Below are 23558 nucleotides of genomic sequence, written 5' to 3'. Positions count from 1 at the left end.
GCAGGGGTGCAGGCATTTTAAGGGTTAAGAGAACCCAAAGAAAATAGAAGTAGGAGGAGGAAGTGGGGCTCCGAGTCGCAGCGAGAGGAGGAAGCAGCTCGTCGGAGCTTCCCCTTTCTCCTCCTTCCCCGAAGCCCCCACCCCAAGCCTCCCCCGGCTCCGCCCACTCCTCCTGCGGGGGGCCAAAGCCGCGTTTCCGCCCTCACCTCCCACCCCTGCCCGGGAGCCGCTGAACCTCGCTTTATTCTTGGGGCATCGCTGGTGCCCGGCACTGGCGTCCACCGGCCATAGCCCTGCACCTGCCTGGGTCCGACAGGGCTCCGAGCCCGGGGCCGCCTTCCAGATGTTCTGCGGGCTCCGGGGCGGGATTCCTGGCACACCCGGGCGGGCCGGGCACCTGACTGACACGGCCCCTCCACCAGGTGGCGGCAGAGGCCGGAGAGCGACAGACCACGCCTCCTCAAGGCCCCGCCCATGGCGCCTCGCCCCACCCCCGAGCGACGGACGGGACTGATGCTGGGACTGGCCGCGCCGCTCCAGCCGGGGCGCGGTGGTCCCTACCCGAAGCGCAGGGAGTCGTCGCTGGAGAGGGGCTCGGCGCCCGGCGGGCACTGCAGGTGTGTGGGGTCGGGCGGCCGGGCTGGGCGGCGGTGGCAGAGCGGGAGCAGGCTCCGGGCCGTCGGGGAGAAGCCGCGGCAGCAGGTGGCCTGCACAGGTGCTGCTGCCTTCGGGCTCGGTGGATAGGGCCAGCACTAGCAGGTTCTCGGTCAGCCGGGACCCGGAAGGGGCATCCCGGAGACCGTCCATTGCCGTCCAGGTGGCCACTCCCGGACGCCTCTGCGCGGCTGGGCGCTCCCGCAGCCTCCTGCCTGCGTCGTGGGGTCCAGGAGCCAGCCCACCCCCACCCCCAGCTTGGGCTTAGCACCCTCTCCGGGGCGCACCGGAGTCAGAGGTCCTTGGCCACCAGGACGTGGAAGGCTTGGGTTGGAGGGGGGGCATGGAGCCTACTGCCCCTTGCTAGCGAGCCGGTCGTGCACGGTGGGTGCGGCAGGCAGGCTCTGTCCCTGAGGGTGTGGGTCTGCACTCTGGGCGTCCTCACAAGACGGCGCGGCGCGGGCACGTGTGTGCGTGCGCACCCGGAGCCATCCCAAGTCTGGGGGTACACACGCGAGAAATGGGGTTCGTAGGAGAAGGCAGGCGACATGAAAGCTACAGGATGTGGTGTGAAGTGAGCAGACTCCTGCGGGGGGGGGGGGGAGGAGGAGGAGGGTAGGCACAGGAGGAGGAGGAGGAGGAGGAGGAGGAGGAGGTGGTGGTGGTGGTGGTGGTAGTGGGTAGGCACAGGAGGACTTGAAAATAGGCCAAGTCAGTCTGGGAAGTCCCTTCCGATTACCGACCCCTGCCTCCCAGAAAGGGTCTTTGAAGAGGTCTCCGGAAATATGTCTTAGGGAAAAAACTATAAGCATGGATTTCAAAATATTTTTGCATCCAAACAAACCTACCTGATAATTCGGTTTTCTGAAAACGTGGAGGTCTGCTGCACGCTGTCCCTCCTCCTCCGTGGAGACCACCTGGGGCAGCCGGGGCTCCCACAGCTGCCAACACTTGCAGTGTTTGTGAAAACCCACATTCCCTAGGCTCCAGCCCGGCAGCAGTCCGGAATGGTAGTTGGGAGAAGTTTTCCTAGGCTCCTTAAGTGATGACGCCAGAGCCAGCACTTGGGAACCCCGCGTGGTGGGGAGGAGGGATGTGAGTCCCAGCCAGGCCAGGCTGTGTGACGGTCAGTCTCTTACTGCCCCTCTCTCAGCCCCCTGAGCTGTGAGATGGGCTCTGACCTTGCATGGCAAGGTCAATGGATGAGGGTGATGAGGGCAGGTGCACGTGGTGGATGCATGAATAGTTGTAGAACAATAGAGTGGGCATCCAGGGCTCCCTTGCTTCCTGAGCGTGGTGTGGGTCTCCAGTGAGGGGCCTATGGGAGACAAAGAAGACAGTTTTTTTGGGGGGGGATCCATTCGTCTTCCTGCTTTGGGCTACAGGAAGGCTTGAGAGTGCTGTGTGCTGCGGTTGTAAGAACCCCCATCCCCTTGTCTCCAGCTCAGATGGGGGATGCTTGTGGTCTCCCCCCCACCTCCCCTGATGCTGCAGGGGAAGCAGGAGTGCCTCTGCCTCCTCTTCCTCCCTCCCACACAGCACCTTTTGTTTTTTTCAAGAGTAATCCAATGGGCGCCAACCGGAGGTTCTGGGTGATGAGCGCGTTTGGAGTGGAGACTGCTCCTCCATCCCAGGGTAGCCGTGGACCCAAGCTCCTGCTGCAGCCAGAGAAGTGGGCCAGGAGGGCCCGAGTCTTTCCCCTAGGGTAGCGTGGAGTTTGGCAGCCCCAGCATGGGTGCAGCCGAGCGCTGGAGCTGAACCCACTTGGCCTCTGTTGAAAGAGCCTCATCCCAGGGGGCTGAGCCCTCTGGGACCCCTGTGAACCAGAGCCCTTTTTGGTCTCAGTTGATGGGGCTGAAAGCCTGAGTCAGTTTACCGTCAATCGGGAGGGCGGGGAAGAGTGATCCCCAGCAGGTGTGTGGGTGGTGGTGGTGGGGGTGTTTAGTTGGAGCTTCTGGACCAGAGGGGAGGTGGGGGGAGGCAGAAGGAGGAACCCAGCTCACTCTGTCCCAAAGAGAAGAGGATGCACCAGGCTGTTTCGTTGGTTTGGGGATGGATGTGTTCTCAGGTTTTAGGAGCGCTGACACCCAAAGTGTGTCTTACTCTTTCGTCTGACAGTTTGTCATCGGCAACAGTCTTTCCTTAAGGGGTACCTTTCTTTCTTTCTACCTTTTCTTTTCTTTTTTAATTTATTTGAGAGGCAGAATTACAGAGAGAGGGAGAGGCAGAAAGCTCTTCCAATTGCTGGTTCTCTCCCCAGATGGCCACAACGGCCGGAGCTGGGCTGATCGGAAGCCAAGAGCCAGGAGCTTCTTCTGGGTCTCCGACGTGGGTGCAGGGGCCCAAGCCCAAGCACTCGGGCCATCTTTGCTGCTTTCTCAGGCCACAGCAGAAAGCTGGATCGGAAGAGGAGCAGCTGGGATGCAAACCGATGCTGCAGGTGGAGGCTTACCCTACTACGACACAGCGCCAGCTCTTGGGGGCACCTGTCTTGTTGTTGGTGGCCTCTTAGATTCCATTTCACGCCCCGCGTTTCTTTCAGAGTGGGGGTGTGCTCTGGGGGTACACACAGACTGCTTCTGTTCTCATCCTGTGCACGCAGCGTTTTGCCCAGGTCTCGCTGCCAAGCGCTGGAACTTTCTGTCAGATCTGGTTTTAGAGGAGCTCTCTGTGAATTGGGCTGCTGGCCATCATGCACCTGCACCTGGGGTGTGACTGGGCCATCTCCTGACATGTTGGTGATTCTGGCGCGCCTTTGTCTTGTGCACCCTGGCTCTGCTCCAAGGAGATTTTTGGCGCTCTCTCTCATCTTTGTTTTTGGCCTTTTTCTCCCCTTGGCTGTGACTGCACGGTGTTGGGTACTAGGCTGAGAACTTCGTGTCTAATTTCACAGCTACATCAGCCTGCATTTTCAGTGCAAGGAAGCTGAGGGTTGGGGCCACACGGTTGGAAAGTGCTGGAATTGGGTTAACCCCACTTGAAAAAAGTCTCTCTTTTTTTAAAGATTTATTTATTTATTTATTTGAGAGGCAGAATTAGAGAGAGGCAGAGGCAGAGAGAGAGGCCTTCCAACTGCTGGTTCACTCCCCAAATGGCCACAAGGGCTGGAGCTGAGCTGATCTGAAGCCAGGAACTTTTTCTAGGTCTCCCATGTGGGCGCAGAGACCCAAGGACTTGGGCCATCTTCTGCTGCTTTCCCAGGTCATAGCAGAGAGCTGGATAGGAAGTGGAGCAGCCAGGACTCGAACCAGCGCCCATATGGGATATTCACACTGCAGGTGGCAGCTTTACCTGCTATGCCACCTGCCCCCTTCCCCCTCCTCCCCCCCCCCCCCCCGGTGTCTGCTCTTGACCCGAGATGACCAAGTCTAAGCGACAGCCTGCTCAGGTCGAGTGCTTGCCCTGCAGGGCACAGCTCTGGGCGTGAAGTGTGTTATGTGTCTGTTTCTGGACTCTGGATAGTTGAGGGAATCTGGCTTCTAGATAAGTGAGACAGCCACAGCGAGGTACACCCAGGAGGAGGCTGGGGCCAGCGAGGGTGGAGAAGTGGTGACTTTTGGGGCACAGCAGGTCCTCCTGGAGTCTGCCAACTGGGTTGCTAGACTATGGGCTACGGGGCATCCCTGGAAGACTCCTGTCCCCAGGCTCCGCCTCTGTCCTGCTGCCATGGTGATGTGAGATGACAAACCCAGTGACACCCCATCCCCCATTCACATGGGCAGCCAGATCCACCCCTCCTGCTTCCTCTGTGCCTTCGCGTGTTCTGTTCCTTCTTCCCAGATTGCCCTTCCCCTCTATGCCCAGCTCGAGCCCCATCCTCTGGAGCCCTCCTCAACCCCCTCCCTCCTCCAAAGCCTGAACACCCGCTCCTCTGTCCCCACTGTGCTTTCCGTGGCCCCCATGCAGGGTCTGCCCAGGCAGAGCACAGCTGTGGCCGGGTTGTGGCCAGGAAACCCCCAGGCACACCCGCAGTGGGAGCCGCCAGGACTCAGGACGTGGGGGTGGGGGGCGCTGGGGTGGGGTCAGGAGGGAGGGGTGTGCTTTTCATTTTCGTGTCCTCCTGAGCATGCCATGCCGTTGTTGACCTAGGCAAATGAGCTTGTGTGGTTTCCTCCCCAGGCGGGGCTGCAGCCTGAGGGCTGAAGGAGGCGTCCAGGCTTCTGTGTCCTGTGGACTGGCCTGACCCCTGCGCTCCTAGCCGTGGATGTTGGCAGAGCCACGGGCCTATCTGGGTGTCAGTTTTCCCATCTGTAGGTTGGGTGGGTGTGAGGCGCTGGTGCTTTCTGTGACCCCGCCTAGCCTCTACCATTCACCTCCTCCGCTCGGCATTTTTCCTTTTCACAGCTCACGCATTTGCTAGGGATCCTCTGCCTTTGTGCGTCTCCATCAACAGCTAAGGGAGTCCCCATCCGTGGAAAACTCCTTGCCTCTTAGGAGCCACTCCTCTTGGAGATCCTGGCATCCTGTGCCATCGTAGAAGCCCCTCATTCAGCTCCCAACACCGTCTTCCTCCCCGATCGGGGATGCCCCTACAGACACGTGCCTGAGCAGCTGCTCCCCAACGGTGTAGTGGTTTGGACCGTGGCCAGGTCTGTCTGCACACAGCTACCTCCATTCACCCTGGCCGGAAGAGCCAGCCTCCCCCGTGTGCTGTGTGCATCACTTAGGGTAGATCCACTAAGGCAGCTGTCCAGACACAGTGGACCCCTTCGAAAATGTGATGGAAGGGGCCGGCACCATGGCATAGTAGGCTAAGCATCTGCCTGTGGCGCCAGCACCTCATATGGGCTCCGGTTTGAGTCCCAGCTGCTCCACTTCTGATCCAGCTCCCTGCAAGTAGCCTGGGAAAGCAGTAGAAGATGGCCCAAGTGCTTGGGCCCCGGCACCTGCTTGGGGGACCTGGAAGAAGCTCCTGGCTTTGGATCAGTCCAGCTCTGACTATTGTGGCCACTCAGGGAGTGAACCAGCAGATGGAAGACCTCTCTCTCTCCGCCTCTTAAACTCTTTAAAAAAAAAAGAAAGAAAGAAAATGCATGAGCACCCGCGTGCGTGAGAACACGATGCGTACCTTCATGCTCTCTCACCCTCCCTGTTTCAAATGCTGCATAGAATTCCAGTGTCTTCTCCTACCCCTACAGTCCACCAATGAATCCTGGTTAGTGACTCCTGTTCTAGAAACTGCTCTGTCCAGCTGTTGTCAGAAGCAGGGGGCTGGGGGGAGGGTGATGAGAATCCCATGGTGGACACCCCTGGTGACTCGGTGGTGAGGACTCAGGGTGGTGCACTGGGCGCCTCGCTCCCTGACCCTGGGCCATGGCAATGGGCACACTTTCTGGATTGCTCATCAAGTTTGTATTTCAGTCTCTGGCCAAAGGGATGAGAGGGCCTTGCCTTTGCCAATGGAGTCTTCGGCCGTTCTCACCAACAGCAGAGGCTGAGCAGCAGCCTGGCAGCCTTGGCTGTTTGTTGGTGAGCTTGGTCGCCGTTCTGCAGAGCCGTGTCTTGAAGCGGAGTGCCTTGTGTGGAGGAAGTGCTCTTTAGTTCCTCATTTCTAAGGATCTTTAGAAGCATGAATGGATGCTAAGATTGCCCAATACCTCTTTTTTTTTTTTTTTTAAGTTTGTTTATTTATTTATTTGAAGGGCAGAATTACAGAGAGGCAGAGCCAGAGAGCCAGAGAGAGAGAGAGTTCTTCCATCTGCTGCTTCACTTCCCAAAATGGTCATAATGGCCGGGGCAGGGTCCATCCGCAGCCAAGAGCCAGAAACTTCTCTCGAGTCTCCCACATGGAGGCAGGGGCCCAAGGACCTGGGCCATCTTCCACTGCTTTCCCAGGCCATAGCAGAGAGCTGGGTCAGAAGTGGAGCAGCTGGCACTGGAACCAGCGCCCATATGGGATGCCGGCACTGCAGGCGGTGGCTTTACCCTCTATGCCACAGCACTGGGCCCCACCCAGTACTTTTTAAAGCATTTTCTAGGATATTCTTGGGTGGTTTTTTTTACCTCGAGATGAATGATGTGACACAGCCTGCTGTTGGTGTCCGTGGACTGAGCCCTCCTTAGAGCGTTTCTGGACTAAACTCAGTTCGGCCCAGGTGTTTTATTCTGTGACAGCATTCAGAATGTTTGCATCTCTGTGCGCAAGTCATTTCTCCCTGCGTTCCTCCTCTGTGTTGCCAGTTATTTTTTAAAAGATTTATTATTATTTATTTTATATGAATGAGAGAGGTTGATTTTCCGTCTGCTGGCTCATCCCCCAAATGACTGCAACAACAGGGGTTGGGCCAGGAGCCAGGAACTCCATCTGGGTCTCCCACGTGGGCAGCAGGGGCCCAAGCTCTTGGGCCATCCTCTGCTGCTTCCCCGGTGCATTAGCAGGGAGCTGGATGGGAAGTGGAGCAGCCGGGACTTGAACCAGCACTCTGATAGGGCGTGCCAGTATCTCAGGCTGCAGCTTAACCTGCTGCGCCACGATGCTGCCCCTGTGCCAGTTTCTGACAGGCTGGCTTTGCAAAGTGATCTGGGGAGTGCTTCGTATTCACCCTGGGCCAGCTTGCAGAGAAGGTGGACTTTCTGGAATGTTCCTGGAATGTTGAGAGAACAGCAGCTCTGGTGGGAGGGCCTCCGCTGCTGGAGTCTCAGCTCTCTACACCCCAAGCCATCTCCCCCCTCCCCAGTCCCTCCAGGTTCACCCCTAGAAACCACAGTGTCCCCACACGATGCCCGAGAGTCGTCTTTGACACGTGGCTTCCAACAGTCAGCTGCTGAGTCCCAGGAGTCCTTACTTTGTGTCCTGTGGCTGATGGGAAGGCCCCGGCTGCACTGAGCTGCACTGAGCTGCACTGAGCTGGGCAGATCCCTCCGGAACTGCCTGTATGGGGGATGCTGGTCAGCCCCTTATAATTTTTTTATAAAATCCATTTATTGGAGAAGCAGAGAATTGGAGAGAGAGAGAGAGACAGAGAGCACTCCCATCCACTGGTTCATTCCTCAGATGCCCACAACAAAGCCAGGAGCCGGGACCACGATCCAGGTCTCCCTCGTGGGTGGCAGGAACCCAGTTCCTTGAGCCATCACTGCTGCCTCCCAAGGTGTGCATGAGCAGGAAGCTGGAGTCCGGAGCCAGAGGCGGGCATCAAAGCCTGGTGCTCCCATGTGGGATGGGGGCATCTTTAAGTGATCTGCCTTCGGTCAACCACCTTAGACCTGGAGAAAGGGAGCAAGATGGTGGTGACATCTTATGAGACGATGAAAGGCGTGGAGACATCTTCCTCTAAGAAGAGGAGGCAGGAGCGAAGCTGTATCCATCTTTGGGTGTTTCAAGGCAGCGTCTTTTAGAAACAGTGAAGACCTTCGTGGGATCATCCTCCAGGAATGGGGATGTAAGGAAATGGACTCCAGCTCACAGTGGGGACATGGGGAGATCCTAGGGAAACTCGGAGCAGACCGACACTGGAACGCGTGGCTGTATTGTAGCGAGCGCCCCAGTGAGGGGGGTGTTTGCCGTGAGAATGGAGATGAGACAGCTCATTTCTAAATGTCTCTGGTTCTCCAAGTCGAGGTGGCTGTGGCTGAATGGTATGTTGGTCACTCAGAGAACATAGTTTGAGTGTAAGAAGTTCAGTATGTGGGGGAGGGGGGGCGTGGCATTGTGGCATAGTGGGTTAAGCTGCCACCCGTGATTCCATCATCCCACACAGGTGCCGGTTCGAGTCCCAGCTGCTCCACTTCTGATCCAGCTCCCCGTTAATGCACCTGGGAAAGCAGCAAAAGATGGCCTGAGTGCTTGGGCCCCATCCTGCCACCCACATGAGAGACCCAGATGGAGGTGCAGGCTCCTGGTTTCAGCCCAGCCCCAGCCATTGTGACCATTTGGAGAGTGAACAAGCAATGGAAGATATTTCTGTCTCTCTGTAACTCTGCCTTTTAAATAAATAATTGAATAAGAATTTAAAAACCCACTCCCCCAGAGCAGAGGCACCATGGCTGTTAGGAAGCCATAGCTGTCCATGGAGAGAGACGTTCAGCTCCTACTGGATGGAGATCTTCACTGGCATCCTATGCTGGGAGCCTGGGTTTTTCTGGGTGTCTCTCGCTCCTGGCTCCCTTTAACACTCAATGAGATACACAAGTTGAGCCATTTCCAAATCGCCGTCCTCTGTGGCTGTCTCAGACCAGCTGCTGGGGTGGAGCTGGGGATGGACAGGCTCTGCTCCTGCTGGTGTTTCCTGGGCCTTGGGTTTTGCATTCACTTCTGTAGACGTTTTGGGAGTTTCATTTTGAAACAGCTAGAAGCTGCGAGCTCTCCTGGGTCTATGAATGTGCACCAGGGCTGTGGTGCGATGGGCAGGCTGCAGCGGGAGAGGAGGGGGCTGCGGCCACTGCCCCTGTGCCTGCTCACTTCCTCATCTCTTGTGCCTCTTTCCCTCTGGGCCAAATGGAGGTAATGATGCTGACCCCCTCCTCCGCCCACCCCCTCCCCCACCTTGGGTTTTCAAAGCCTGCTCACTGAGTATAGCCTTTTCAGAGCCACTGTGACGGCTGCTTCCCTCCTGGGCACCCCAAGTCCCTGATACCGACACAGTGGCAGCAACCTCTCCTCCAGCCCACATTGCCGTGTTGGGCGGCTCTGCTCTGAGGCCACGGGTGGCTCTGTGCTGGCAAATCCCAGGGGTGTCTCACCAGCCTGCTGCTTCCTCTGTGACGTCCGTAGCACCTGAAGCTCAGTACTGTCACCTGTGGTCCCCTCTCCACTCGCACCTGCAGCCGTGCGCCTGTCGGCTCCTCTTCCTGCCGGCCCCGGAAGTGCTTGTCACCGAGGACCCACGCGGGCTGTTCTCCAGGGGGGCTGGGGGGGGGGTAGCCCTGGCTCAGCCTGCAGCCTCCTCGGCCGACTTCCCCACTTCTGTCCTTGTCCTTGCCAGGTCGGCCTCTGTCTCCCTTGCTCTCGAGCCACCCGCCCGTGCTGCTGGCTTCTTGGCCTTCCTCACTGTTCTCGTCCAATCCAGCTCAGACCCAAAGGGTGTCGCTGTCCCCCTCAACCTTCCTGGCGCAGAAGCTGTGCCCCCCACCCCACCAACTGCTTGGGTGGCTGAGGGCCTGGCGAGCTGGGCTGTCCCCGACCTGAGGTCTTTGTGGGGCTCCGTCATCTTGCCCACCACCCCCTGCCCTGGGGTCTGCACCCACCAACATCTTGCTGGCCTCCTGGGGCTGTCTGAAGGGGCTTCGGCCACCTGCGTCATTGCCATCCAGACGGGGACAAGGCTGATGTCCTCCACTTCGGGCCCCATGAGTCCCTGGCAAGGCCACGCGCCTTGGAAATCCGCTCACCCCGCTCCAGGGCAGTCGAATCCCAGAGGAGCAGTTCTCCAAGTCTGAGAGTCACGGAAGCCCTGGGTCACCTCCCCCTGCAGGGACAGCTTCTGCAGAGAGCCTGGAGAAGTGTCCCATTGGCAACACAGTGGTAGGGGTGACTTCCTATACTGCCTGCCGGGGTGGGAGGGACTTCCTGTCCTACCTGCCAGGCGGACTGTTGGGGGGAGGGGGCCTCCTGTCCTGCCTGCTGGGCAGTCTGTGGGATGGGAGGGACTTCCTGTCCCACTTGCCAGGTGCACTGTGGGGTGGGAGGGGCTTCCTTCCCACCTGCCAGGAAAACCGTGGGATAGGAGGGACTTCCTGTCCCACCTGCCAGGCGGACTGTGGAGCAGTCTGGAGCTGGGCTTTCAGGGTAGTGGGGCTAAGACGTGGCTGGGAGATTTCTGGAGATTCTGCAAATGACCCCAGGGTCTCCCTGGCACACCTGACCCTGGAGGGAGTCAATACTGATGACAAACTCGGGCTTTTAAGTTAGGAGCAAACGCAGTGTTACGAATAATTGTGATTCGTTTGCTTGCCATCCTGTATCGCTTGCACATACATGAAGCATTTTCCCTAAACGTGGAACCTGTTAGGGCAAAGGAAAACCTCAGCAGGAGGCATGGGGCGGAGTAAGAAAGACAAGGCTCTTTTGTTTTTCCTTAAAAAAAAAAAGTTTATTATTTATTTGAAAGGCAGAATTAGAGAGATCTTCCATCCACTGGTTCATTCTCCAGGTCGCAATGGCCAGGACTGGACCAGGCTGAAGCCAGGAGCCTGGAACTCCATCCTGGTCACTCACGAGGGTGGCAGGGGCCCAGGCACTTGGGCCATCTTCTGCTGCCTTCCCAGGAGCATTAGCAGGGAGCTGGATCAGAAGTGGAGCAGCCACTGACAGCCAGTAACTGCATTTCGCTTGGTAGACAACCATATGCCGACTGAAATACTCAACAGTGTAGCGGTTTGTGTGTCGTACTGAGTGATTCGAAATAGTGCTGGCTTCAACACGGCTAAGCTTTGTTCCCCTCTCATTTAACAGTCTCAGCAAAAGCAGGCAGACTTTACAGGTCAAGAATTAAAGTCCTTTTGTCTTGTTGCTCTGCCTTTCTCAACATGTAGCTTTTGATCTCATGGTCCATGGTGGCTGCTCTAGCATTTCCATTACATCTGCAGTCCAGCTAGAAGAGGAGGAAAAGGGGGGAAGGGGAGAGCATACTTACTCCTTTGAAAAGCGCAATTTGGAAATTGTACTTATCAATGGCTACTTGTATTTTGGTGCCCACACTTGGTTATAAGAGCATCTGGGAATGTAGTCTAAAATTCCTGAAAGTTATATTACAGTCGAGGAAGGGAGAGTGGACATGGGAGGGTGATGATCAGCCTCATCCACGTTCAAATGCTGCTCGCCTGAGATCTTTGTGAATCTTTACTGTCACATCCATGTTCCTAAGCCCTTCTGCCGTGGAATGAGAATGCTTTGTAAGCCCTATTGAAGATCATTCATAGAAGATACCATGCTAGACCAAGGGGTGGAATGAACCCACACGTTGGACTACTATTCCACCTTAGAGATGGATGAGATTGACACGTGTGGTGACGCGGATGAACTAAGAGTGCTAGGGCAGACACAGAAGGACAAGCAGGCTCCAACCCCACCCAGATGAGGTAGCGAGAGTTACCAGACTCACAGAGACAGGAAGTAGATTGGAGGGGGCCAGAGGCTGGGGGGGGAGCGGGGCTGGGGAGTTCCTGTTTGTGGGGTGCTTTAGTCTGGGAAGATGCACAAGTTCTGAAGGTGGACGGGGGTGCTGGATGCACAGCAGTGTGGGGCCACCTCCCGCCTCTGAACCGTACCCTTGTGAGTGTCTGCGGTGGTCTGTTGGAGATGCAGTAGATTTTCGCCAAAGCGGAGCTCTCTGGGAAGCTGAGTGGGCATCCTTGGGTGAGGGAGGCTGTGAAGCCACTGGTGAACCCCTGTGTGTTGTTATGTTGTTCACAGTTTATGTTGTCATGACATTCTGGCTAGACTCGCTGAATTTCAGATGGGCTGTTTTCGTGGCATATTCTTTCATCACCTGCTTGCATTTTTATTGATTGATTAATTAGAGAGAGAGAGAGAGAGATTTGGCCCAGTGAACCATTAGGATTCAATCCCAAATGCCTGCTAAGGCCAGGGCTGTAGGTCAGACCAAAGCCAGGAGCCGGGGATGCCGTCCAGGCCTCTTACGCGGGTGGCAGGGACCTGACTGTTTGAGCCATTGCTGCTTCCTGGGGGCTGCATTTGCAGGAAGCCTGAGTTGGGAGCCAGAGCTGGGTACTGAATCTCGGTTCTCCAGTGTGGGGTGTGAGCACCTTGACTGCTGGGCTGAGCGCCCACTCCTCATCCCCCGTGGAGTCGGTGGATGCATCCATCCCTCTGGCTGCTGCTGGCCCCGATCCTTCCCTGCGTGTTCATGAACAGCCCGCTAATCATGCGTGAGCACTCCCGCGGGGGCTGGCAGACAGATACCTGTCCCTGCATCCTATGCCTTTTCCATCCTCCAATTGAGGAGCCCCTCCCTCCCTCCCTCCCTCCCTCCCTCCCTCTCTCCCCCTCTCTCCCCCCTCTCCCCTCCCTCTCCCCTCCCTCCCCCCTCTCCCCCCTTTCCCCTCCCTCTCCCCTCCCTCTCCCCCTCTCTCCCCCCTCTCCCCTCCTTCTCCCTTCCCTCTCCCTTCCCTCTCCCCTGCCTCTCTCTTTCTCTCTCTCCCTCTCTTCGCTCTCTCTCCCTCTCTTCGCTCTTTCCTCTCTCCCCCCTCCTCCCCTCCCTCTCCCTCCCCCTCCCTCTCTTTCTCTCTTCCCCTCCCCTCTTTTCTCTCTCCCCCCTCTCCTCTCCTCCCCCTCCTCTCCTCCCCCTCCCCTCCTCCCCTCCCCTCCTCCCCTCCCCTCCTCCCCCCTCCTCCCCCTCCCCTCCTCCCCCCTCCTCCCCCTCCCCTCCCCTCCCCTCCCCTCCCCTCTCTGTTCTCACTCTCATTCTCGCTCTTGTATATACGTTTCCTTTCCTCCAGTTCTGCAGAGATTACAGGGGGCCATTCCCCACTGCCCAGCACTTTCTGACTCTGGGATGCACTTACCCTGCGCCCCAGAGCTCACCTTGAGCAGCAGGGCTCCCTCCATAGCAGACCCTTCTCCCCCCAGCCTCCCTCTCACCCTGGGGCTGGCGTGATGGTCTAAGCCCCAAAGCCCGTGTGTGTATTACTCCACCTCAGGATTCAGCAGTGGCTCCACAGGGCCCTGAGTAAGCCCCAAAGCACCAGGCATGTACACAGTCCACACCGCAGCCCCACGGCTCCACCTCCCAAGGCCACCACACACTCCGTCCTCCAGCTGGAGAGAGCAGCTGTCTTGCCCGAGGGAACCGGCTCCTGCCTCTGCCCTCTGTTCCCACCTGCCACGCCTGAATCTCATCTGGGTCAGCTTCTCCCTAGAGTTTGCCCATTCTGGAGAGGCTTTGCCAGCTGGTGCCCTCCCTCCTCCAAGCTCCTGCCTCACTGGACCCCTGCCGGGACTCCTCACCCACTGGGGAGTTTCTCCTTTGAGCGTGGTTTTGTGTGGTGCAGCCCGGAACTTCCCAGTGCATGTCCCTTGGGTGCCTATGTAGGAGTGGAGGTGCCAGCTTGTGGCACCTGCTACATCACCATCAGCAAAACGGTCCTCGCGGCGTCCAGTGCCACCTGCAGCCGCGGCTCCTGACCCTACTTCCCATCCTCACGGAGATGTGGTTTTAAATTTTCATTTCCCTTGGGACTAATCACACAGCAGCGGCCACTGGGATGTCCTCTTGGGCGAAGCACCCACTCAGGTCTTTCGCCTGCTTTCTATTGCGTCGTCTGCCCTTTTTTGGTGGTGTTCTGGTTGCTTGTGTCACGGTGCAGCGAGCACTCAGGAGCACTTCTGCCTGGCCCTGGGCTCCGTGAGGTTACCAGATCCTGGTACCTTTCTGTTGACCGAGCGGTCCATCTTGTCCGTTCTTTCCAGAAAGATGGCCATCATCCTGAAAAGGAAAGAAGACGCAGGCAAAATCAGGGAGGGCTGCTGCCCTCACTCAGCTGGCCAGATCCCTCCTGGTCTGGATTCCGGAAGGAGCGTCACAAGGCCCCTGTGTGATGTCCTCAGTGTTTTTCGGGAGCCTGGCTTTCATGACCTGCTTATCCTTGCTCTATCCATGTGTGTCCGGGGGACTCTGCTTTTGTCATCACAGCTCCCCAGGAAGCCATCCTGGCTCCTTTCACACCCCTCTCCCGTTCTCCCTCAGGGCACCCCTGACTGTGCCTGCACACTGCCATCATCTCTGGCTCCTGGCCTCCAGGAAATGTGCTTTGTCCAAGTCCCGCAGCTGGTGTCAGGCGTTTTCTTCCGGGATTACTACAGACCTGAGCGATGTGTTCTCCCTGTTTCCCTCTCACTTCTGTGTCTTGTTTTGTTTTTTAAAGGTATATTTATTTATTTGAAAGGCACAGTTACACAGAGGCAGAGGCAGAGAGAGAGAGAGAGAGGGGTCTTTCATCTGCAGGTTCATCCCCAGTTGGCTGCAATGGCCGGAGATGTGCTGATCTGAAGCCAGGAGCCAGGAACTTCTTGTGGGTCTTCCACGTGGGTACAGGGGCACAAGAACTCGGGCCATCTTCCACTGCTTTCCCAGGCCAGAGTAGAGAGCTGGATTGGAAGTGGAGCAGCAGAGTATTGAACAGGCTCCCATATGGGATGCTAGGACTGCAGGCAGCGGCTTTACCCACTACACCACAGCGCTGGCCCTTCTCACTTCTGTTTTACAAATGCTTCATGGTTCTGGGTCAGATAGAGACGGATGTTGGAAGAAGCACCTCCTGATTGCTCCCATGAGCCTCCCAGAGGTGACAGGAGCAGAAGAGGTGGCATTAACCCAGGGGCCTGGTTTAGCCTAGTTAGCAGAGTCCCCTGCCGTGCCGTGAGTTTGGCTCTGGGTCGATTTTATGACCACGTGAGAAAAGCAGCCCTGGCAAGGTGGGCACTGTGGCATGGTAACAAGAGCTGCTGCTTGCAATGCCTGTGTCAGGGCACCAGTTCAAGTCCCAGCTGCTCTATTTCTGATCCAGCTCCCTGCTAATGTACCTGAGAAAGCAGTGGAGGATGGCCCAAGTGCTTGGGCCCCTGCACCCACACAGGAAACCTGAAAGAAGCTCCTGGCTTCAGGCTGGCCCAGTCTTGGTTGTTGTGTCCAAAGAACCAGTGGGTGGAAGATCCATCTCTGTCAGTCTGTTTTTCAAATAAAACGAATGAATACATCCTGAAAACACAGAAGGATGAGTAGCCCTGGGCCAGGCGTGGGCAGTGCCACACACTCATGCCTTAGACCTCTCTGTTGCCTGCTCATTCATTCATTCATTCATGTAGCAACAATGCTCCAGCCACTCTTCAAAGCCTGCACGGAACCCAGGAGGGAGAAGCAGACGATACGAGTGCCCTAAGGAAGCCCAGGGCGTCAGCTGGAGATGGATATGCAGGAGCAGGTGCAGCAGTACGCTCCAGAGTCAGGGTTTGCCACGGTTGTAGGCCAAGGGGACGTCTGACATCTGCGAGCCCTCCAGGAAGAGGGAGCAGCAGGTGCACAGGTCCAGGGCTGGATGTGACGGCTTCCATGCTGGTGCCCATGTGGCACAGTATTTGGAGTAAAGGAAGCATATTCATCCTCGTTGTGTCCACCAGAGCAGTTTCTGGTGGCTTGAACTCAGGTGGCCACCCCTAAGGGCTATCCCCACTCTGACTCGCTGTGACGAGCTCACACACTCCAGGGATGGCACCATCTCTGAGTAGTTTTCCATCTGGGTTGTTCTGGCCACATGATCCTGTGGCTTCTGATTGCATGGCCTGCTAACAGGAGATGTGTACAGTCTAGGTACTCCTGCGGTGTGACAGATCCCCCTGCCTTGGGGTGGCCTGGGACTGCCACCAGCTGATGAGACTCGTGGGTTCTATGGCAGGACAGGGTGGCTTGTGTTGAGTGATGTCTGAGGCCTCCACTGGGAGACACCAACCGTGGAGACTGCACGTGGCTTGGGCTTCCTCACGTCATGACAAACCCCAGGGAGCTGGTCAGATTACCGAGGTGATGGCTCCTAGCTCCAAGTACAAGTAGTTGTCTATTTATTTGAAAGGTAGAGTTGCAGAGAGAGAGGGAGAGACAGAGAGAGAAGCCTTCCATCCACTGGTTCACTCCCCAGATAGCTGCAATGGACAGAGCCAAAGCCAGGAGAACTCTATCCAGATCTCCCCCTTGTGAGCACAGGGGTCCAAGCACTTGGGCCATCTTCTGCTGCTTTCCTAGGTGCATTAGCTGGGAGCTGGATGGAAGTGGAGCAGCTGGGACTTGAACTGGCACCCATATGGGATGCTCATGTCACAGGTTGCGGCTTTACCCGCTGCACCACAGTGCCAGCCCAGGACTGCAAGACTTCTTGCAAATGAAGTGGCAGCCGTGTGGCTGCTAATGAACCAGCCTTGGAAGCCACACTGCGTCTCCTCCTCTGTAGTCCATGGCGGAAGCGGTCAGGAACCCACTGAGGTTTTCAGAGAGGGGCGCTGGATTCCACCCCTTGACGGAAGAGCAATGAGGATGTGTCGCCAAGGAGGTGTGGGGTGGGTGGTGAGGAATGCTCATGTTGTGTCATCCCTGGGATGGCTGCGGTGGCTTCTCAGATGTCCTCTCAGCACCCCGTGCAGCCGAAATGCCCAGGGGAGGGCGGTTGCTAGGACGACTGGCCTTCCGCCACCCACCGCTCCCGCCAGGACGCTCTCGGGCTCCTCCCGGGTCAGCTGTGCAGCCTCCCTTCTGAATGAGGAGCCGCCGAGGAGCCAGGTGAAGGGAGCACAGCTCTGGGACTGGATTCTCATCCCCTGAGCTGCGCGAGTGTGTGAGTGTGTGTCTGTGGTTGGGATGACCTGCTGGTTTGTTAGACAACTCCTTGGAGCTGGTCCTCAACCAGCAAGCTTACCTGGCAAGCTTCCTAGGCACTGGCTGTGCGTGCCGAGTGGGTGGGAAGCCAGGGCCCGCCTGGTGTGAGCGTTCCTACAGCTGGGCAGGACCCCCAAGGGGTAGGGGCTGAGCCCGGCTTTGCAGGCTCAGTGGGCTGCAACCCAGCAGTTGCATGGTTGTCTGCACCCCAGGCACCTCGCTGTCCCTGGGGAGAAGAGCCTCCTCCATGCCCTGCCTGCTCTCAAGCCGATTCCGTTGCTGTGAACTTGCAGGCCTCGGAGGAGAGATTGTGGCGGTGACACACAGGGGTTCCGTGTAGACGCCTTTCCCCTGGGTGCGGTCACCCATGTGTTGCCGTGATGAGGCCCTTGGGTGCAGGGTTTCCAGGCACAGGAGGGCCCCACGTGTCGTGTTGGAGGGGACTGAGGAACTCCCCGGCTCCCTGTCCTGCTGCTTCTAGAATCACCCTTGTCCCTGCGCTGGCTGGGTGCCTTGGAAGCCTGCAGGCGAGTCTGGACAGCTGGGGTGGGGTCATGGGAGTGACCCCATGTTCTCGGGTCTCTGGGAAAAACGTGTCCCCCTCCCATTCTCCAAGGAAAGGAAAGCTCTGCCTGAATAATCCAGAATAAAACCGGGGGGCATGAGTGCCTTGAGGGGCTCATCCCCAGATTCCTGCAGTTGGTGCCCCCTCTCCGGATAAGGCCCCTGTGGAGAGGGGGCACAGAGCAGACACTTGGCCTTCATTCCCTGGGGTGCCGCAGGTGGACTCATGGAATCAGCGGCAGCTTGCTAGTTGTGGTTGTGGCGTGCTCAGGTTGGAGGCCGTCCTGACTGTTAAGAGATGGCGAGGGTGGTGTTTCCGTAGCGATTAGGACACTGCCTAGGACAGCTGCATCCCATGTGACAGTACTGTACCCAGGTTCGCGTCCTGGCTTCGCTTCCAATTCTAATTTTCTGCTGGTGCGTATCCTCGAGGCAGCAGGGGGTGGCTCAAGTACTGGGGTCCCTGACATCATGTGGGAGGCCTGGGTTGAGTTCCTGGCTCCTGGCTTTAGCCTGACCTCTCCCTTAGCTGTTGCAAGCATCTAAAGAGTGAACCAGCAGATGAGAGACCTCGCTTGTCTGTCGTTGTCTGCCTTTCAGATAATAACAACTTTAAAAGGAGAAATGTGTGTCGAGGTGTTAGAGTGAATTCTATACAATTGCTAAGACCTTTTCATGGTTCAAAGGGTTCAATCTAATATTTAGGGGATGTATGACAATGCGGGGTCTGCAGCCTGTGTCTCACTTTCAACAGGTTCAGCTAAGTGTGTGTGTGTGTGTGTGCACCTGTGGATATGAGCGTGTGGGCATGGGTGAATGTGTGTGAGGGTATGGGAATGTGTATGTGTTAGTACATGTGTGTGTGTGTGTCCGAGCATGTGAATGTGAGGATATGTGAGTGTGTGACAGTGTGTGACTGTGTATTTGAGTGTGTGTGAGCATGTGAGAGCATGGGTGTGAGGTGTGCACACATGTGCATGTGGGATAACATGTGCACATGTGTGGATGTGTGTACATGCACATAAATTTGAGATTGTGTATGCATGCATGTGTTATGTGTGAGCATGTGTGTGCACGCGTGTGTGGTTGTGTTTGCATGCATATGTATGTGTGAGCATGTGTGTGCACGTGTGTGCGGTTGTGTGCACACACACATGTGTATGTGAGTATGCCCTAATGCCATGGGAAGGGCTTGGGGAGGCTGTGGGGTGAGCTGGCTGGCAGATGGCAGAGGACGCAGGTGTGGCCGGGCAGTCCCCAGAGGGCTTGCAGCCTGCTCCTCTGGGGATGCTCAGGCTGCTGCCCCCGGGGCTGCCCTGCCACATCCTGTGCCCCAGAGGTGCCGGCTGCTCTCGAAGCACGGGCCAGATGTGCAAATTCTGCGGCTGTGCCCGGGCTGAGCGCAGCACAGCTTGCTTTTCTTGGAAATCATCGGCGATTTGTTAGAAAAACAGGAAACATTGGGGCTGCCGGTGTACATTTCGACTTTTCTTGTTTTTTGTTTTTGAACTCTTTTTATCTGTCTCAGTCTCGGGTGCTAGAAGGGTATTTCTGCACAGCCTTCTCCTGGGAGACTCCTCCTCTCATTCCTTCCCTTCTCTCTCTCCTCTCTCTCTCGGCTTCTGCCCCCTTGTCCACCCAGCCCAGGACATCCCTTGTCCCCTGATCCAGGAACCGTGGAAACACGATGATGTATGTCACTTTGGGCATGAGCTTCTGTAGAGTCTGAGTCCCTCACACCTGCCGTTCTCCTCTCTGTTCCCTACCCCCTGCCCCATCTTGGCTAGACAGGAAGCAAAGCCTCTGTTCACAGGAACCTGCTTGGAGTGGCCCCCAATTATCCTGCAGCTGACCAAGGGGGTGATGTGGCTGGAGTGGGAATCCCACGGGAGCTGGAGGACTCTCCAGGGGCCCAGATGGGAGGAGCCACAGCAAGGGGATGAGGCGGTCTGGGCCCAAGCTGCGGCTCTAAAATGCAGCAGGGTGGGTGCCATGGTTCTGTCAGGCACCGATGCTACTACTTCCGGGTGTCCCTTTGCTGGCTTTCCCAAGTCTCCTGTGGTGCGGGGTGAGCTCTGGGGGTGGTCCTCAAACTTTCAGCCCCGCACCCTACAGTGTGCCATGAAGGAGAGGCCCATCATCCAGCCTGTGGCTGCACAAGGTGAGGTCTGGACAAGTCACGTGACTTGACCATTGCCACTGGCCCCTCCCCCCCATCCTCACGCAGACTCTCAGTGGGTGAGAAGGGTGGTGTCTCCTGGCACGGGAGCTGCCCTGGCCCCCTTCCTGCTGTGCCCTGCCCCTGGGTTTTCACTCATTGCTGGGCCCCCTCTCCCAGGGGAACGGGGCTCAGCGGCTGCCCCACCGCAGTCATCTAAGAAGTCTGAGATGAGCGATTAGAAACTCCCTGTATCTCTCGGTGGTGGTGGTTGGGGGGGGGGGTGTTGTTTTAATCAGGAATTAAACTGCCTGGAGAGAGAGCATGTGTGAGACCATGTCAGATTGGGGACCGACATATGCTATATTTGAGGAACCGTGGACCAGGGCAGGGGAGTGGGCGGGAAGGGGACCCCTTCGCCCTGCAGAATGACAGTGACCACCCAGAGGCAGCAGCAGCCCAAGGGGAGGGGCGAGGAGGGGCCTCCCTCTGCCCCCCTGGCCCCTGACCCACCCCTCTGGTGCACGGCTTCTGGAGGAGCTGGGATCTCAGCCAGAGGACCGTGAACTTGAGTGGGCAGCGTGTGACGTCGTTGTTTTCACTTGCCTCTAACCGGGGTCTGTGGTGAACACAGACATCAAGCCACAGTCATCTCGGTCGCACCTGGGACTCCGTCACCAACAGAAATCCAGATGTTTTCTGATTGCTTTACAGCGGTTGCCTGAACCTCAAATGCCACTTGAGCTTTTGAATTTTTTGTTTCAAGCAGAGTTACCACTGGTCTTGTTTCTCACTATCGAGAAGAGCACATAGTATCATTTTGTAAGTCTGATGATTTAAGAATAGATTGACGACTGCTTTTCAATGTCATTTCCTTTGCAATCCTGTGCATTTTATTTTGTGCCTTTGAAACATTGTTCTCAGCTTACCACATGGGCCCCGGGCTGGCGCTGTGGGCGTAGCAGGTAAAGCTGCCACCTACAGTGCTGGCATCCCTTATGGGTGCCGGTTCGAGTCCCAGCTGCTCCACTTCCGATCCAGCTCTCTGCTATGGCCTGGGAAAATAGTAGAAGATGGCCCAAGTGCTTGGGCCCCTCCAACCACGTGGGAGACCCAGAGAAAGCTACCGACTTCAGATTGGATCAGCCTAGCTCCAGCCGTTGCGGCCATTTGGGGAGTGAACCAGTGGATGGACAACTTGCAGCTTTAAAAAAAATTGCAATCAGGCAAAGAATTCTAGGTGTCACCTGGCAGCTGAAGAAGGCTTTGGGGCCAGGCAGACCTGCTCTCACTGGCTGCCGGCCCTGGGAAAAGGGAGTTGATGGCGCAGAGCTGTGTTCCTCACATGCAGAGTGGAGATGAAGGGGTGCATGGTTAGCCTAATGGTTAAGACGCCCACATCCTGCATTGGAATGCATGGGTTCAACGCCTGGCTCTGGCGCCTGACTCCAGCTTCCTGCTAATGCATACTCTGGGAGGCAGCAGGTGATGGCCAAGTACATGGGTCCTTGTTATCCATGTGGGAGACCTGGATTGAGCTCCTGGCTCCTGGCTCCAGCCTTATCTCGGCCCTGGCTGTTGCATTTGGGAGCTGTCTTTGTCTGCCTCTGTGCCTCTAAAATAATAAAAATTATTTTTAGAAAGTTCATGGCAAGTTGTGTTAAAAGATAAATACGTTTTCATTTGCAATGGAGATGAAGACTTGTTCCCTGTGCAGGTGCCAAGCAGGCACGGTGAACACTATGGTGGGGGAAATTGCTGGTAGCGGTGGCACCAGTTTATCTAAGCCCGTGGGACTCCAGCAGGATTGTTGTTGTTGTTGTTTTTTGACAGGCAGAGTGGACAGTGAGAGAGAGAGAGAGAGAGAGACAGAGAGAAAGGTCTTCCTTTGCCGTTGGTTCACCCTCCAATGGCCGCCGCAGTAGCGCGCTGCGGCCGGCGCACCGCACTGATCCGATGGCAGGAGCCAGGTGCTTCTCCTGGTCTCCCATGGGGTGCAGGGCCCAAGCACTTGGGCCATCCTCCACTGCACTCCCTGGCCACAGCAGAGAGCTGGGCAGGATTGTTTTTTAACTACAGGAGGAACTCTGGGATAGCCTTATATCTTCTATTATGTACCCTTCTCCCTCAGAAGGGTAAACTTGAGTCATACCTGGATAATCTCTCTCATCTCCTTTTGCTCTGGGCTGGGAGCAGGATTCCCCCAGGGATCCAATATGAATCTTGATTCATAAATTCAGGTCTTCAAGGCATACTTGATATGTCCAGCATAGTGGAATAGTACGCAGTCATGAAAAAGGAATAAATACAGGTATATTCTCCAACCTGGGTGAAGCTGGCAAATATGCTATGTGGGAAAGGCCAGATGTGAAAGATCACCTTTTGTGTGAGTCCATCTGTAGGGAATGTCCAAAATAAGCAAATCATAGAAGACTATTCAGCGGAGAGGAGAGGGAAGAGTGGAGAATGGGTCTATAGAGGAGTAGAGAATGAGTTTCTTCCTGGAGTAATGGAAATGTTCTGGAATTAGCATGATGGTTAGACAATGAAAACCACTGAAGGGCTGAAACCACGATAAAATATTGAACTTGGTGTGATGTGAATTCTATCTTAATAAAAAAGTGAAGATCACTATCCAATGTTAAAAAGATAAAGGATGTTCTGAACAACTCTGTGCCCACAAGTTTGATAGATTCAGGTGGAACAGACCGATTCCCTATCTCTACTAAAACTCAGGGAGAAGTAGGTCATCTGAACAGGCCTAAATCTATTACAGAAATTGAATCAATCATGAGTGACCTTCCAGAACCGAAAGCATCAGTCTCAGGTGGTTTCATTGGTGAGTTCTACCAAACACTTAAGAAAAAGCGATACTGACTCATTCCTATCTATCTCAGAAAATAGAAGAGGGAACACCTCATTCTCTGAGGCCCGTATTGACTGGATGCCAAAACTAGACGGACATATTACAAGAAAGGGAAACTGCAGCTCACTGTGTCTCCTACATATCCATGCAGAAATCCTCAACAAAATATTAGCGAGTGGAATCCAGCAATGTGTAAAAAGAATTAGACGCATGACCAAGAGGTTGGTTTATCCTGATCGGCAAGGCTGATTCAACATCCGAAGATCAACTAATCTTGTCCGTTGTATTAGAGGCTAAAGAAGAAAAGTGGTTATATTAATAGACACAGGAAAAACATTTGAAACAAAATTCCAAAACACAGGGTCAGTACTGTGGCACAGCGGGTTAAGGACCACCCGCAATGCTGGCATCCCATATCAGAGCAACAGTTTGAGTCCTGGCTGTTCCACTTCTGATCCAGCTCCCTGCCAATGCACCTGAGAAAGCAACAGAATACGACCCAAGTGGTTGAACCCCAGCCACCCACATGGGAGACCCGGATGGAGTTCCTGATTCTTGACTTCTTCCTGGCTCAGCACCAGCCATTGCAGCTGTTCGGGGAGTGAACCAATGGATGGAAGATCTCTCTCTGTGTTTCAAATAAGTAAATACATCTTTTTTTTTTTAATCTAACACCCATTCATGATTAAAAGTATTCTCAGCAAACTAAGAATGGAGGAAACCACCTCAACTTGGTCGAAAGCATCTATCAAAAAAACTATCTAGCATCATTATCTTTGTTCTTTTCAAATCAATAGATCTTTTACTGCCTTACTAAAATGTCACAAAAAAGGCTTATATTCTGGATTCTTGTTTCTGTAGCCAGATGCCTTTTGGGTCTTGTTCGTCAGCCTGATGAACAAGGCTACCATCCTCCAGTTTTCTGATGTCCTTGTAGTTAACTGTTGTCACCTGTTGGAACAAAGCATGTGAATTTGAAACAAGTTCAGTGCCA

At 55.7% G+C, this 23558-nt stretch overlaps 1 protein-coding gene across 1 annotated transcript in view; it reads left to right on the top strand.

Moving 5' to 3' along the window:
• The first annotated feature begins 536 nt into the window (after window positions 1-536).
• The window catches only part of PIK3R5 (phosphoinositide-3-kinase regulatory subunit 5), a 71243-nt gene continuing 48221 nt past the window's right edge, over window positions 537-23558 (top strand). Inside the window, exon 1 of the mRNA XM_062216521.1 lies at window positions 537-617. The gene's annotated coding sequence lies outside the window, so the exon portion shown is untranslated. The remainder of the gene's footprint in view (window positions 618-23558) is intronic.

The sequence above is a fragment of the Lepus europaeus genome, chromosome 18 (assembly GCF_033115175.1).
Source record: "Lepus europaeus isolate LE1 chromosome 18, mLepTim1.pri, whole genome shotgun sequence".
NCBI classification, from domain to species: Eukaryota; Metazoa; Chordata; class Mammalia; order Lagomorpha; family Leporidae; genus Lepus; species Lepus europaeus.
The sequence above is the reverse complement of the archived record's forward strand: the minus strand, read 5'-3'. Positions and strand labels throughout refer to the sequence as shown.